The 16,855-nt window shown below is 41.3% G+C and overlaps 3 long non-coding RNA genes across 3 annotated transcripts in view; 1 reads left to right on the forward strand and 2 right to left on the reverse strand.

Annotated features, from left to right (window-relative positions):
- LOC132124901 (uncharacterized) overlaps positions 1–16,855 on the reverse strand; it is a 326,429-nt gene that overhangs the window by 286,219 nt on the left and 23,355 nt on the right. The window lies entirely within an intron of this gene.
- On the forward strand, positions 940–2,131 carry LOC132125160 (uncharacterized). Its single transcript, XR_009426860.1, has 5 exons — positions 940–994; positions 1,588–1,610; positions 1,788–1,846; positions 1,931–2,005; positions 2,069–2,131. It is a non-coding gene; the product is annotated as an uncharacterized LOC132125160 (long non-coding RNA).
- LOC132125084 (uncharacterized) lies at positions 2,481–3,691 on the reverse strand. Its single transcript, XR_009426846.1, has 3 exons — positions 3,419–3,691; positions 3,193–3,305; positions 2,481–3,128 (listed from the first exon to the last, which is right to left on the reverse strand). It is a non-coding gene; the product is annotated as an uncharacterized LOC132125084 (long non-coding RNA).

Raw genomic sequence — 16,855 nt, forward strand, 5'->3', positions numbered from 1 at the left:
TCTATGTGAAATCACGCACCTGAGGGAATTTACCGCTGATTAGAGAACCGACTTTACTGACGAGATGCGCATTAACGATCGTGATCGGAGCAGCCCTATCAATTTGAATAGAATTAAACGCATTTCACAATCACCTCGTGTTACAGCGGTCAAAATATGGCGGACAGTCTGCATATCAACATATACACAATCCCGATCGGTAATACATCAGCGGTATGAACATTTACATTACAGATCTCGTGTGCATATTATCAAGTTGTAGCAATAATACCTGCAAAATAAAATGAAAATTTGATGAGGAAAAATCCGTGTAACTTCTCACCAAATGCTCTGCAGATGTAAGGGCGCAGGCGCGCACACAGCTCCTCCTTTCAGTTTTCAAAATAAGAGTCCTGGGGGGTATTCCAGAAAGCTTGGTTAACTTACCATTTGATAAACTATAACCTATGGGTTGATTTACTCCAAACAGGCATACCATGAGTATGTCGGTTCCAAAACACCTGAGAAGAGTTAGTTTAATCAACCTCTGACTGGTTACCCAGAGTTAATGCGCGTGCACGGTGCATGTATAAAGACATTTTCAATGGATCGCCGATTTCACGAGTCACCATGGAAACTCAAAGCGAAAAAAAGAGAGCGGCGTATTTCACAGAGGCGGAGTTGGAAGTTTTAATGCATGCTTATGAGGAGTTTAAGCCAATTATATTAAAAAAGAAGCAATACAGCTGCATAGGCTAAAGCAAGAGAGCTGGCTTGGCAAAAAATAACGGACAGAGTAAATGCGTGAGTGTATTAAATTAGAAATTTGGTATTGGCTCCCGTTTTATTGAAATGCATAATAATTAAGTATGACTTATACATCCTTTTGAATATGTTAAATCACTATGAAAGCATTTACTTTTCCTGCCATTTATTTCTTTAGCTTGAAATAATAACGTATATTTCTTATTTAATAAGGTGTAATCCTTCTGGAGCCACAAGAACTTTAAGCCAAGTCAAAATGAAACACAAAAACATTCTGCAAAAAGGTAATATTTGATTACACAATTACTGAACTATTATTATAACAGGATTTAGTATATTCATTCTGTCATGCAGCTAACAGAAAGAAGACTGAAGCCCGTCTAACTGGCGGGGGGGGGCACCACCACCACCACCACCACCACCTCCCCTCACCCCCCCTCACCCCATCTGAGGAGCTGGCTTTGTCCCTTAATAAAGGGTGACCAGTGGTTGCTGGCATTCCAGGGGGCAGTTCATCACACATACTATGCTCCCAATCGAAAGGTTGTGAGTTCGAGTCCCGGGCTGGCAGGAATTGTGGGTGGGGGGAGTGCATGTACAGTTCTCTCAATACCACGACTGAGGTGCCCTTGAGCAAGGCACCGAACCCCCAACTGCTCCCCGGGCGCCGCAGCATAAATGGCTGCCCACTGCTCCGGGTGTGTGCTCACAGTGTGTGTGTGTGTTCACTGCTCTGTGTGTGTGCATTTCGGATGGGTTAAATGCAGAGCACAAATTCTGAGTATGGGTCACCATACTTGGCCGAATGTCACTTCACTTTCACTTTCACTTCACTTTCACAAGTGATGGTGAAAAAAGGGTGACATGTAAGTTTACCTCTATGATTTGTTTTAATTTTTTGTCCTGATAAATTACTATCTCTGTCACTTTAAGGCTTTTTGAACAAGATTAATTTTTTATGTAGGCTTATTTTATTTAACTGCATATGATGTATTATTTTCTTTGATAATATTGAGAATTTAACGGGTTGTGTGTTCTTATAGATACTGATGGACGGATTGTATTATTGGACTCTCCAGAAAGAACACAGTCTGTCACAGTTGTAAGTGATTTGTTGTCAGGTACTTTTAGGTTTTTTATTTAATTTTTTTGCCAAATTATGTATACTTGAATATTTGTCTTGTAGGATGAAGATGATGATGACGATGAAGAGACCACATCTGCTGTGACAGAAGTGGACAATGCTGGTAGATCCACTGAGGTATGATGCATACCATTATGATGTATGGCCCCTTCTTGCATTAGAGTCATTGTCCTTTCATAGTACATACCTAGGGATTTGCCCACTGATGAGGGTCCTTCAGCCTCAGCACACAATCTTAGCAGGGTAAGAACTTGTGTCCATATTTGAATTTTATTGTCTGACCAAACAATCTCATTTATTACATTTTTCCACCTTAGTTGCCAGCAAAGGAGCTGTATAAGGTCCATCTTCAAAAACAAATAAGAAAAAGTGACATGGAGATGGACCTTATACAGCTTCAAATGGAAGAGAAAAGGCTCCTCATTAAAAAAACAGCACTTGAAATAGAATTACTTGAGAATCGCCTTAAGGTGAGAACTTGTCTGAATATTAATCCGTTGCATGTTAAAAGTGGTCTGTCTGTGTCTGTCTCTATCTATCTATCTATCTATCTATCTATCTATCTATCTATCTATCGTGTAAAGCAATATAAAAAAAAAAACATTTAAATGAATTGTACTTTTATTGTTTTTCAGGAAATGAAGAAATAAACTGCCTGGCAGACCAGTGCAAAAAAAAACTAATAAAAGTAATTTTGACAAATCCTGTCTCTCAAAAGTCTTCCGTCTCTGTTGGCCTCTAAAATCTGTCGGTGTTCCTCTGGGCCATCTTCCTCAATACAAGGAGGGTGGCTCTCTCCTCTTATAGTGGCAATATTGTGAAGCACAACACAAGCCACAATAATGTCTCATGCCCTCTCTGGACTAACCCGGAGCCCACGCAGACACTGAAACCGAGATTTGAGGATCCCTACAGTCATCTCCACCTTGGCCCGTGTTCGGCTGTGAGCCAGGTTAAACCATGTCTGTGGTCCAGGCTTAGGTTCAGGGTAGGGTGTCATTAAATAGGGCAGACAAGGGTATCCTCTGTCCCCCAGCAAGTAACCATTGTACTGTCCTGTAATGATTGAAGTGTACAACACAAATATAGAAAAAACGAAAAAACAAAAATTGTATAAAGCAAATCATACCCTGCTGAAATGTCTGGCATAATGATGACTCGCGGAAAATTCTGGCATCATGCACAGATCCTGGCCATTTTGCTCGACATTGGTGATGATTTGGGTTGCCTCACATATTACCTATAGTTAGTGGAAAAAGTAATGACTTTGATGATTTTAAGAAGGGAAAAAATTAAGTTGTTACCTGCACATTGATACTATGAATAGATTTCCTATTAACATAGTCTCCCTCATTTATTGATGGAGCTTTAATAGGAATGTGAGTGCCATCAATGCACCCAATTACATTTGGAAACCCTGAAACAAAGTTATGGAAGTATGAAGTGTGTGCATAATGAATACATGTATAGATATTAATAATATGACTAAATATTAAATATGCGTCATATATTTTACTACAAAGGACAAACCTGCCACTCTGTGGAATTCGTCTTTAATAACAAGCAGAGGTTTATGGCCAGGGAACTGTACAAACGTGGGTAACAACTGTTTAAGTGCCAGACACACTGTACGAACGGCTCTACACACAGTTGCCTTTCCCACATGCTCTGAATCGCCCACACTGTACAAAAAATGGCCAGACGCAAAAAACCTAAGTGCTATGCACAGAATGTTTTCTGTGCTAAGTGCAGAGCCGCGGTTTGTCACATTTGCGATATGCGGTTTTAAAAGACGTGTTAAATAAACTAATGAATCTTTTGAAAAACAATAACGCTCATTTAAATATTCATTAGGGTATGCAAACACATCAATACGCGGTCTTAGTTATAACCCTCTCCCGACGAAAAAAACCTCGTATAATTTGTGCTTCTACGTCCACAGGATCCTCGTCAAAAGGGCACGCCATGCTCACCAACCTTCTGAAACGAAGTTACACTGAAACATAACTGCTCTCGAGCAGGTTATCTTCAGAGAGTCAGTTGCTATGGTTACATACATACCCAGAAAGTTACCTCTGTTTTTGGAACCGAACGTTGAGGTTATCCACGAACTTACCCTTAAACATACCCAGGTATGTCACATAACCTGCTTTCTGGAATACCCCCCTGGTTTCTCACCACTGCAGACTATTCTTAGACTAACCCTGTGTTGATTTACTTTCAAGTCCCGCATCTCTACAATTCACAATATAGACCATAACGCATAAAATCGCATTAATGGGAACAGCTCTTTAAAAAAGTAACTAAAAAGTTACTTTTAACAGTAATGCATTACTTTTTGGTGTAAATAATCAACAAAGTAATTGAGTTACTTTTTGAATTAAGTAACTGTAACTAGTTACTATTTCTTAGTAACTAGCACAACACTGGTGTTGTCATACCGTTCACCTTGGAGATTGAAAATGTTTCTTTTTTGAGACCCCAGGAGCCCAAATTCAGACCCAGAACAATAAAACCCACAGAAGAGGTGGGAGTTCAAAGGAGGAATCTTTATATTACCAAACTGCAGGGAGAGGAAGAGTAGATATAAGTCATGATCTGCAAGATTAACCACAATCTGATGTGATCCGACCACCTCAGAGAAAACCAGTGTTGTTCTTCTTCTTCTTGTTTAATGGCGATTAACTCCAAAGGAGCATTATCGCCACCTACTGTATTGGATGGCAAATTAACCTTGGGTGATAAGTCTGAGGTTTAAAACTATTTCCTCTTCCTTCTTTCACAAATGGACCATTAACTATGTTTCCTTGTTGAACCCTACTCTATCATCCCACATACATCATCATCATTATTTATCATACCTGCAATAGAGGTTTCATTGAGCTTCATCCGGCGCTGCGTGTTCAGCTCCTCCGTCCACACTCAGCCCCCATGGCAGGTTCAACATTTCAAGTATATCATATTCTAAATCACAAACCTGAATCATATATAAACGTAATTAGTGCTCTATATATCGGTCTATCCATTAAACCTTTTCCTAAAATATCCTCATTCTTCATTCTATCCTCTCCATTCTTCAGATGACTGAACAATACATCCCGGAAAATATTATACTTACTACAAATAAATAATACATGACATACATTTTCAGATACACCACACACATCACATAATCCATTTTCATGTAACCCCATGTAATGATAAACCTTTGTATTCATCCGGAAGAAGGAGGCGGGAACCGGCGGACAATCAAAAACATTTTAATAACAAAATAAACACAAAGCAGCGCATCAGCCCCTCACGGACGACTGATGCGCGCAAAATAAAACCCAAAACACAACTAAAAGCCCAGGCCTGGTCCTCTCTCGTCCTTCACTGTCGTCGCTCCAGTTTTATATCCTTCCATCTCCTCCATGGGCCTCGAGACCGGTGGGTCGAACAGGTGTAGTTCATCTCCAATCACTCCCCCGGCCTCGCTCCCATGTCCCTCGGCCCCGCCCCACTAGTCACATACCCCCATCGCCCCTCGCAGGCCGGGGGGTACTCCCGAGACTGCGCTCTGCTCCCCCCCCCCCCTCCCTCCGGGGGGGCCGCTCACGGGGACCTGCGGGAACCTGGGGGTAGGACAGACGAGGCGAGAGAAAAGGAGATGGAAGGAGGAGCGACAGAGACGAGAGAGGGGAGAGAGGAAAAAAATAAATAAATAAATTCCGGTTCCCAGACGCACCGCTGCTCGGCCCTCCACCAGCTGGGTGATCTCCTCCGCGGTGCCTGGCGGTGGCACTGGACGGCCCTCGGCGGACGGCACGACACTCCTCCGCCGCCCGGTGGACGGCGACGGCTCCTCCGGTTTTGGGCAGCCGGCAGGAGTCCCCCGTTCCCTGCTCCTCCCCGTTCCGGCGGAGGCAGCAGGCTCCGGCCACCTGGCGAACGGCGCCGACTCCTCTGCTCCCTCACGGACGGCAGCCGTCTCTCCACATCGTGGGCGGCCGGTAGCGAGCTCGCCCGTCCCCGGCAACTCGCTCCAGCCCACCGCCTCGAGCGTCCATGGCGGCACACTCCTCGCCAGCTCGATGGCACCGCGGATTCACCACAGCGGCGAGGGATCTTCAGCAGCGCGTCCCTCCTTCTCCCGGGTTTCGGCACCACTGTAATGATAAACCTTTGTATTCATCCGGAAGAAGGAGGCGGGAACCGGCGGACAATCAAAAACATTTTAATAACAAAATAAACACAAAGCAGCGCATCAGCCCCTCACGGACGACTGATGCGCGCAAAATAAAACCCAAAACACAACTAAAAGCCCAGGCCTGGTCCTCTCTCGTCCTTCACTGTCGTCGCTCCAGTTTTATATCCTTCCATCTCCTCCATGGGCCTCGAGACCGGTGGGTCGAACAGGTGTAATTCATCTCCAATCACTCCCCCGGCCTCGCTCCCATGTCCCTCGGCCCCGCCCCACTCGTCACACCCCATTATTGCCAGTGTTGAGTTTAACCCTGTATGTCCCAATCTTAACCTAGACAGCAATACTTCTTCTTTTCTATTTCTTCCCTGACAATGTATCTTCCCTACTGTCTGTGTGATACTATAACACCATCTCCCTGTGCTACTACGGTCCCATCTAATTTGCCACTTATTCATTAACTTTCTCTTTAAAATCGATTTTGCCTCCTTTTTCCCCATAGGTACTTTAACATCCACCTCCCTCTTGTCTAGTGCTTTTTTGCTAGTTTATCAGCAACTTCATTACCAGATACCCCAATGTGTGCTGGTACCCAACAGAAATACACCACTATTCCAGCCTCTTTCAGTCTGTATAGTGATAAATATACTTCCATTAATAAATCATCTCTGTCTGATCTTGCATGTACTATACTAATTAAAGCTGAAAAAGAATCTGAACATATTACCACTTTATTTGGTCTGACTTGTTCGACCCACTGTAGTCCTATTATTATAGCTGTTAACTCTGCAGTGTACACAGACATCTCATCAGTTTTACCCAGTATGTAATTGCCAGTTTTTCCCTTCTAATATCTAGAGGCATCTCTCCCATTTCTACTCCAATTGCATCTACAGGGGATGTTTTAACTGCTCCACAACATATTCTTAGTGCGTTGGATTGAATTATATCTAATTTTTTCTGTAAAGACTTGAATGCCGAACCATATACAATACATCCATAATCAAAGCAAGAACGAATCAGTGCTTGATACATGCACAACAATGCACTACGACTAGCTCCCCAATTGTGACTAGCAACCGTACGCATGCAATTTAAGATCATTTTACACTTTGACTCAATTTTACTGATATGACATTTCCATGTGAATTTTCCATCAAACCATAATCCAAGATATTTAAAAATAGGTACTCTTTCCAATATTTGATCATACAACTTCAGTTCTAAATGTTCATTCCTCTTGTTTTTTTGTGAATAACATATATTGTGTTTTTGAGACTGAAAACTTTAGACCCCAATCCAATGACCATTCTTCTACTTGTTTAATTGACTCCTGAATGCCTTTAACCACATTTTTTATATTACGGCCTCTCTTCCATAATGCTCCGTCATCTGCATAAAGAGCCAATCCTATTCCTGGTTTATTAACTTTATCAAAAACATCATTGAATTAAACAATAATGGGCTAATTGCACTACCCTGTGGAGTTCCATTTAAAATGTTATAAGGAGCTGATATTTCTTCCCCAATTTTCACCTGAAAAGTGCGTTCAAATAAAAAATCTAAAACCCAATTATAAAGTTTGCCACCTATTCCAATTTTATTCAGTTTAATTAGCAAACTTTCCCTCCACAAAGTGTCATAAGCCTTTTCAATGTCAAAGAAGACTGCAATCATGTACTCTTTCATTACAAAAGCTTTTTTAACTTCATTTTCAAACAATACTAAAGCATCTGCTGTAGACCTACTTTTCCTAAAACCACTTTGGAATGTTGATAACAATTCCCTTTTCTCCAAAATGTAATTCATTCGCCTCACAATCATTTTTTCCATTACTTTACATAGTGTAGAGGTAAGAGCGATGGGTCTATAACTACTAGATTTTGTTATATCTTTACCAGGCTTAGCTAGAGGGAGCACAATTGCCTTTTTCCATTGTTTAGGAAGGAGACCCTCATTCCATATATAATTATATGAGTCCAATGATGCTTCTAATGCTTTTGGTGATAATTTCTTTAAGATTCTATAACTTATCATATCTCTTCCTGGTGTGGTACTCTTTGAGTTATTGATTGCTGTATTTAATTCAAAATAACAAAACTCATCATCCAAAATATTATTAAAATCTTGCTTTTTCTTGCAAGAATCTCCATAGATATTCTTAATTTGTTGTCGTCTTGTTAAAAATGTATCATCTAAATTTTCAATGCTATGAGCTTTAGCAAATGCTTGAGCCAACATAATAGCCTTATCTTTATCTGTGATAGCTACATTCCCATTTTCCTCCATTACAGGTATTTTTTTAAAGCTGTCAATTCCATTCATCTTTTTAATCATATGCCAGACTGCATTTATTTCGGTTTCTCTCCCTATTGTATCACAAAAATGTTGCCATGCTGTCCTTTTTGTACTTTTAATAATCTTTTTAACATAAGCCCTTTTTCTTTGATAATCTATGACTGCTTCTGGGGTGAGTGTTGAAAACCAGTGTTGAGCTGCTGCAAGAGCTTTTGAAGCACAGCAGCTGTGGTCAAAGAGTTCTCGTGTGTTCTGATTGGTGGATGATGATGATGAGTGGATAAAGACTAGAACAATCAAATAGTGAGAGAGTGATCTGCTCACCTGGTTATGTTCGTGGATGTTTCGAAGTGGAAAGCAGTTCGGAATGGAAATATTGATATTTTATTTAACAACATACTTTTCGTACCTTAATTTCAGTAAATGTAATGGAATTAGAGAACTAAGCCAATAGTAGCGCTGGCGGTATCATTTGATTTGGATGGGAACATCGGATTGTGAATCATTTGAGTCAGTTCGGGAGTTCAGAGCGTGATTCATTTGAGTCAGTTTGGGAATTCAAAGTGGGTTTGCAAATCATTTGAGTCAGTTCGGGAGTTGGGAGCGTGAATCATTTGAATCAGTTCGGGGTTCGCGAATCATTTGAGTCAGTTCGAGAGTTCAAAGCGGGTTCGCGAATCATTTAAATCAGTTCGAGAGTTCGGAGCGGGTTCGCGAATCATTTGAGTCAGTTCGAGAGTTCGCGAATCATTTGAGTCATTTCGGGAATTTAAATTGGGTTCGCGAATCATTTGAGTCATTTCGGGAGTTCGTAGCGGGTTCGCGAATCATTTGAGTCAGTTCGATAGTTCGTAGTGGGTTCGCGAATCATTTGAGTCAGTTCGGGAGTTCAAAGCGGGTTCGCAAATCATTTGAGTCATTTCGGGAGTTGGGAGCGTGAATCATTTAAATCAGTTCGGGGTTCGCGAATCATTTGAGTCAGTTCGAGAGTTCAAAGCGGGTTCGCGAATCATTTGAATCAGTTCGAGAGTTCGGAGCGGGTTCGCGAATCATTTGAGTCAGTTCGAGAGTTCGCGAATCATTTGAGTCATTTCGGGAATTTAAATTGGGTTCGCGAATCATTTGAGTCATTTCGGGAGTTCGTAGCGGGTTCGCGAATCATTTGAGTCAGTTCGATAGTTCGTAGTGGGTTCGCGAATCATTTGAGTCCGTTCGGGAGTTCAAAGCGGGTTCGCAAATCATTTGAGTCATTTCGGGAGATCGTAGCGGGTTCACGAATCACTTGAGTCATTTCGGGAGTTCGTAGCGGGTTCGTGAATCATTTGAGTCAGTTCGAGAGTTCGGAGCAGGTTCGCGAATCATTTGAGTCAGTTCGAGAGTTCGCGAATCATTTGAGTCATTTCGGGAATTTAAATTGGGTTCGCGAATCATTTGAGTCATTTCGGGAGTTCGTAGCGGGTTCGCGAATCATTTGAGTCAGTTCGATAGTTCGTAGTGGGTTCGCGAATCATTTGAGTCAGTTCGGGAGTTCAAAGCGGGTTCGCAAATCATTTGAGTCATTTCGGGAGATCGTAGCGGGTTCACGAATCACTTGAGTCATTTCGGGAGTTCGTAGCGGGTTCGTGAATCATTTGAGTCAGTTCGGGAGTTCGGAGCGGCTTCGCGGATCATTTGAATCAGTTCGAGAGTTCGTAGCGGGTTCGCGAATCATTTGAGTCAGTTCGAGAGTTCTTAGCGGGTTTGCGAATCATTTGAATCAGTTCGAGAGTTCTTAGCGGGTTCGCGAATCATTTGAATCAGTTCGAGAGTTCTTAGCGGGTTCGCGAATCATTTGAATCAGTTCGAGAGTTCTTAGCGGGTTCGCGAATCATTTGAATCAGTTAGAGAGTTCGTAGCGCGGTTCGCGAATCATTTGAATCGGTTCGAGAGTTCTTAGCGGGTTCGCGAATCATTTTAATCAGTTCGAGAGTTCGTAGCGCGGTTCGCGAATCATTTGAATCAGTTCGAGAGTTCGTAGCAGGTTCGCGAATCATTTGAGTCAGTTCGAGAGTTTTTAGCGGGTTCGCGAATCATTTGAATCAGTTCGAGAGTTCGTAGCGCGGTTCGCGAATCATTTGAATCAGTTCGAGAGTTCGTAGCGGGTTCGCGAATCATTTGAGTCAGTTCGGGAGTTCTTAGCGGGTTTGCGAATCATTTGAATCAGTTCGAGAGTTCTTAGCGGGTTCGCGAATCATTTGAATCAGTTCGAGAAATCGTAGCGCGGTTCGCGAATCATTTGAATCAGTTCGAGAGTTCTTAGCGGGTTCGCGAATCATTTGAATCAGTTCGAGAGTTCGTAGCGCGGTTCGCGAATCATTTGAATCAGTTCGAGAGTTCGTAGCGGGTTCGCGAATCATTTGAGTCAGTTCGGGAGTTCAAAGTGGGTTCACGAATCATTTGAGTCAGTTTGGGAGTTTAAAGTGGGTTCGCGAATCATTTGAGTCATTTCGGGGGTTCGAAGCGGGTTCGCGAATCATTTGAGTCAGTTCGGGAGTTCAAAGCGGGTTCGCGAATCATTTGAGTCAGTTCTGGAGTTCAAAGTGGGTTCGCGAATCATTTGAGTTAGTTCGGGAGTTCAAAGTGGGTTCGCGAATCATTTGAGTCATTTCGGGGTTCGCGAATCATTTGAGTCAGTTCGGGAGTTTAAAGTGGGTTCGCGAATCATTTGAATCAGTTCGGGAGTTCGCGAATCATTTGAGTCATTTCGGGAATTCGGAGCGGACATTAGTCACATCAACACTTACCTGTCTACATAACTATATAACTTCCTGGAAAGTTCAGCTTCAAGCCTTCTCAAACACTACTGAACCTGCTATTTGTGCTCTTCAGGAGCACTGCTTAATTAAAGACAGGGCTGTTGGATCAGTGTTGAATTTGACAGAACTGATCACCCCGATTATTATAATTAAGGGGTGATTCATGGCTTCAGTTCATGTAGTTCTTTACCTCCACAGCATATATTAAAATTGTGGAATGTACACCCAGCTATGGCTTACCTCACATATTACATTTCATATTTTATTTAGAAGCACCATTAAAATGCTTTCAGTATCTATTGAGAATGGTTACAAAGATACTCATTTTTAGATATTTAACTCTACAAGGTAGAAACCTCAGGAGGAAACAGACTACACAAATGTTCATCTGAACAGATGTTATGCAGCTTCACAACATTAATGACACTTCATTTCTTCTTTCCCAGTTTTAAACCTGAATCCAGGTCAATATAGCATTTCAATAATGTAAGGTGATGACACTAAACACCTGCTCATCATATTACTGCACAAGACCCAGAACTGACCGTGAGAGTTTACACTTCAGATATGTTCAACCTCAATTGGTCTGCGCAGCAGCGCTTAAAGTATGACAAAGTAGCGTGAGAGAAAGTATATGAAGCTGTCTTATTGCTCTCATGGTACCGTGATGTCATACTTCGATCGGTCTGCACAGCACTGCTTCAAGTCTAACACACCTATTATCTCTTCTAGGGAAAGATTAAGTCAATTTGCTTTTAAATAATAAACTTGAGATATATTCAATACAAATATTAAAAACATTTTAACAACTGAATGGACAAAGGTAGGCCAGACCATGCTACAAATCAGGGAAACTGTTAGGCAAGACTAAATTATTTGAGTTTGATATCGTGTAGAGATTATGTTGTGAATGGCATCTCTCTCCAGAACAGAAATCCATAATATTGGCAGTAGGCAGGGTGCAGACACTGGTGATGGACTGTGATGAGACACAGGTGTGGGACAGATCGTGACCAGGGCTGAATCTGGGTGTCTTAGGAGATCACAGGCTGGTCTGTCCTAAGCTATTGGGTGAAGAAAAGAAACAGTAAGAGCATTTTATGTAACAATCTTCACAAAAAGAGCATCACCTCATATAAAACACATTATTCTTTAGCTTGGGTTAAACCAATTAATTTTACTTTGCTGGATCAGCAGCTATGCTAATGATGTCTCTATTTGTTTCTCTGTTTCTGCTGGGATCTTCATCCCGTGGTAACTAGGATTTAAAACAAGCTCCAGTCTGGATCCAGAACACCTGAGAAGAGATGATGCTTACAGGCTTATGGTTGATGAAGGCCAAGCTGCATTCCTGTATGGTGAGGCCAACTACTTTCACACCATGGCCACGGCCAACTTTGTAAATTGTAGGTAGAAGCAAAGCTGGCAACTGCCTCGGGGCGAGTTCCCCAACACCATCTGTAGGAAGACATAGGTGTCAATACGATGTGAAATAGCATACCTGTGATTTCACAATACCTGCCATCTCATCGTATATAATTGCAGAAATACCCCGCATCTTCCATTGCATTCCCTGCATTTACAAGATCTGCTGACAAGAATATATTACCTGGTGTTAATCCATCCGGGGCAATGTCAGCCAGGGGCGATTCTAGGATTTTATAAATGGGGGGGCAACTTCCACAAAAAAAAGTTTGTTCTTTTTTTTTTCCATGTCCTTAGTTTCCTCAGAATTTGGGGAGCTTTCATCACCTCGTAGATCTAAAACATAAATCAAATAATACCATTTTAAATATTTATCTATGAAGTGGTATCATGTGAACTGGCTGCAAAGGTATCAAATAAGAAAATGCATAAAAGGTGTATGTTCTGACTTTCTGTTGCTGCAGACAGGTGGCTGCCAGTGTTGGGTGTAACGCGTTACAAAGTAACAGCGTTGCTGTAATAATATTACTTTTTTCAGTAACTGGTAGTGTAAGGCATTACTCGTCTGAAAATTGTAATATTATTACACACAGGCACACAACACAGAGAACAGAAGGGAAGGGGAGGAGGGCGTGAATGGAACAGTGATTGGTCTGGGTTTGGCACGAAGTATCATTTACCATCATCACCGATTGGTCGACACCCGGCAGCCAGCAGCAGAGCGGCACCCTCAAAGACAGATGGGGAAAAATGGAAGCGTCAACAACGGCAAGCTCTTTTTCAGAAAGCTAGTAACAGAAAGCTAGTTTCGACGGGTGGAGATTCAGTAATTATTTTGAATATGTTCAACGGAAGGAAAATAACTTTACGGTGAAGTGCACACTCTGCCCAGGGAGAAAGCTGCTTGTAACCAGGCGCGGATTTTGACTGGTGGCCCACCCAATCAGATTATCTGTGTATGTAATCTGTGTGTGACCTGAACACCAGTAAAAACATGTTTGATCGCATTTGGTTGTTTGCCTTGTGAATATATAACACATAGCATACCTGTTTTCTTCTGTCATGATTCTTTTTAAAACACAGAATCAGCTCGTTCGCTTGTGAATTTTTTTTCTGCACGGCCGGCCACACGCTCTCCGTGTGCGCACTGACTTAAAAGTGGCGTAACGCCACTGTTACACTGTGAAACACACATACTCCGTGTGTGCAGAGCGTGTCTGATCCACGACTATAGGCTACCACAAACACACTACTCACTATTTGTATTTCAAATCCAGAAGTTATCAGAAACTTTTATTAAAAAGTTTAAAGAAAGTAAAAAAAAATAAAGGTTTGTCAGCATTGCGATTCTCTTTGTTAGACGTTTTAACACAATTTAAACAACGTATTATTCAGCGCTACTTGTATAGATTTATATATTAAGTTGCTCAAACAAGTGGTAAAATATTTAACCATGTAGTACTTATATTAAAATCGCAAACATTTCAAATTAAAACTTAAAATTGACAAAAACAGCCAACTATCATTCCTTTTCTTTTGCATTTAAGTTTTAATACAATAAATATTGCATGTCACAAAGAAATTGTTTTTTCACCTCTACCATGAATGAGACGAGAGTTGTTCATTATGTCACCTTGTTGAAGTAAATTTTATTTTTCCTTGCTTTACCCCGGTCCTAAAGTAAAAAAAGAAGATGACTGTGTAAAAGAGTATAATTAAATTAAATGCATTTATGGTGAGATTATTATATTTTCATGTCAATCTGTGTTCATTTTGACCATGAACCATGCACTGTCAGCCTGTCACTTTAATTCAGCGCGTGCAGCACATGAGAAATAGACTCGGTGTGGAAACGATCTCTGCACTGCACCGCACATGGAACGGATCGCCGGACCGCATCCGTGCGCAGTGTGAAAGCTCTATAATACGGAGCCCGGGAATCAGGTGTATAAGATTAAAAAACCCAAGGCCCCTCTGTATATTCACCAGACCCACCTATTAATGACGTTCTGTATCCGCCACTGCTTGTAACTCTACCTCCAACTTGAAGAAGCACCTGCAGCGACAGCACGGACACATCAAGCTCGTTGCGAAGCGACAGAGTGACTTGTGCTTGTTATAAATTGACAATCACATTGAATGTTTGCACTAGACAGTGTTTGCTAAACATTGAGGAAGTTAATACTTGTTTGTACTTGCTTGCACAAGTACAGTTGTTTGTAGTTATTTGTGCTAGACAGTGCCAGTCTGTTGTTGGCATAATAAAGACCCTAAAGAACACTCCTCCTTTGTATGTTCTCCCTCCATCTGATGCATCTCAGGCAATTATAGAGTAATTAAGAAAAAAAAAATGTAACTAGTAATATAACTAGTTACTTTCTCCAGGTAGTAATAAAGTAAAGTAAGGCATTACTATTTTTGAGAGTAATATGTAATATATAACTTTTTTGAGTAACTAGCCTCAACACTGGTGGCTGCTGATGTAGCCTCACTGGTCGTCTCAGGCTGGCTATACACTGTCCTGGTAGCTCCATGCTCACTCATTTGTTGGCCCTGCCTGGTGACCTGTACTGGACTGCACTGCATCTGACTGTCCCTGACATGGTTTCTTCTTAAAGAAACCTTGGATGTCCTGTTGCTGTGTCTGACTCTGTCCTCTTTTCATTCTTAACTTTTTTTTTTTACTAAATTCTGCCTCAAAATGAACAAAAACCCATTTAATAATAGGAATAGTTAACTTTAAATAAATTGTCAATTTACCGTCATAATTTACACTTACGCGTCTCTCCGCGACTGTGCTCGCTGCTGCTTCGCGTTCGCGCCAGTCTCAAATCAAGCAGTGATTGACAGCGCTCTGGTCCAATGGTGCGGTGGGCATTTTCAGGTTGACAGTAAATTTAGCCCAATGAGATTGGAGGGGGGGCACCGGGGCCCCTGATGTCAGCTTCCCCTCCTGTCTTACAGGTACAGGATCTTCTCAGCATAAATGGGTAGCCAAGTTTCAGACAACTTTGATGCAGCATCCCCATGTAGGACAAGAAAGTCCCGTGCAATCTATAAAATAGAAAACACATTTTTAAAACCAATTTAATGTGGCACACTAATAAGACATTATAAACAATGTTTCCTCATAAGTAAGATCATATTTCCCTATACCTACCGTGCCTTTGGTCATTAAGCGAGGGAACTCTTCGAGGATCTGATCGATGGTCCAATTGTTGTCCCTAATCCACGTGGTCCTTTGTAGGTCTCTATCTGGCTGAGGGGCGGAGAATTGTTTCTCAACCATTCGTTAAACTGTGACGCACGTTCGTCTGATATGGTACATTCTGTAAAAAAAGAACAAAGTTGTCAGAAACTGAAATAGGGAGGTTTTGCTTCAAATTATTTTTCTAATTTAAGGCCTCAAATTCCCAATTATTTATTTAAAACTTTTTAAAGGACCTGCGGGAAAATGTTCCCATGTACAAACCCTAGTGTGTATTCTTTGGTGAGGATTCAGCAGAAATAGGAGATCTACACTGGAAATCCAGCAAAAACAGAAGGGGGCCTGGTAGAGCCATCGACTGACTCCAGTAAACTAAGAAACGTTTAAACTGAAAATCAAATTGGATTGCAACCTTAAAAATCAAACTAAATCGGTTTGAGGATCATGACAACCCAAATAAATCTCAATGACATTAATAAAAAAAAACACTCCCGTTGCCACTGCTTGAGTCTTTCAAACAGGTAAAAGACTGAACCAAACCCGAAGCCAGTGGCTTTTTGATATCTGATGTAGAACTGTTATCAGAAACACACACAGGTCAAATCTAGATTAGAAAACTAGATTTAAATGGATTGTTTGGATTGTAGGACATAAAGAAGTATGAAATAGTTAATATAGGCAATGTGAAGGATTAATTTAAACCAGAGTCTCTTTTTCATTTCAAGTTTTAATTTGGTTATTATCCAGAACAAGTACTTCCAGTGAGTTGGCTAGAACAAATACATGTAAAAAACCTTCCTCCACTCATTGCAGTTGTATTGTTGACTTTTTTCTTCTATAAAAGACTGTGTCTGTTCAACTAGGCACTATTTTCTGTATTTACTGTGCAAGCTTTTATCAATGTGCATGTACATGCAAAAGCTTGCATAAGAACACATTCTGCTGCGGTCACTTGCAGGCATTGAACAGAAAATCTTCACCCAGTGACAGCATTTTAAAAAAGAACAAGTCAACAAATGTAAATGCAATGAATTTTGTGGAGTAAACGTAAAATAACC

Source organism: Carassius carassius, chromosome 43, assembly GCF_963082965.1.
Source record: "Carassius carassius chromosome 43, fCarCar2.1, whole genome shotgun sequence".
NCBI classification, from domain to species: Eukaryota; Metazoa; Chordata; class Actinopteri; order Cypriniformes; family Cyprinidae; genus Carassius; species Carassius carassius.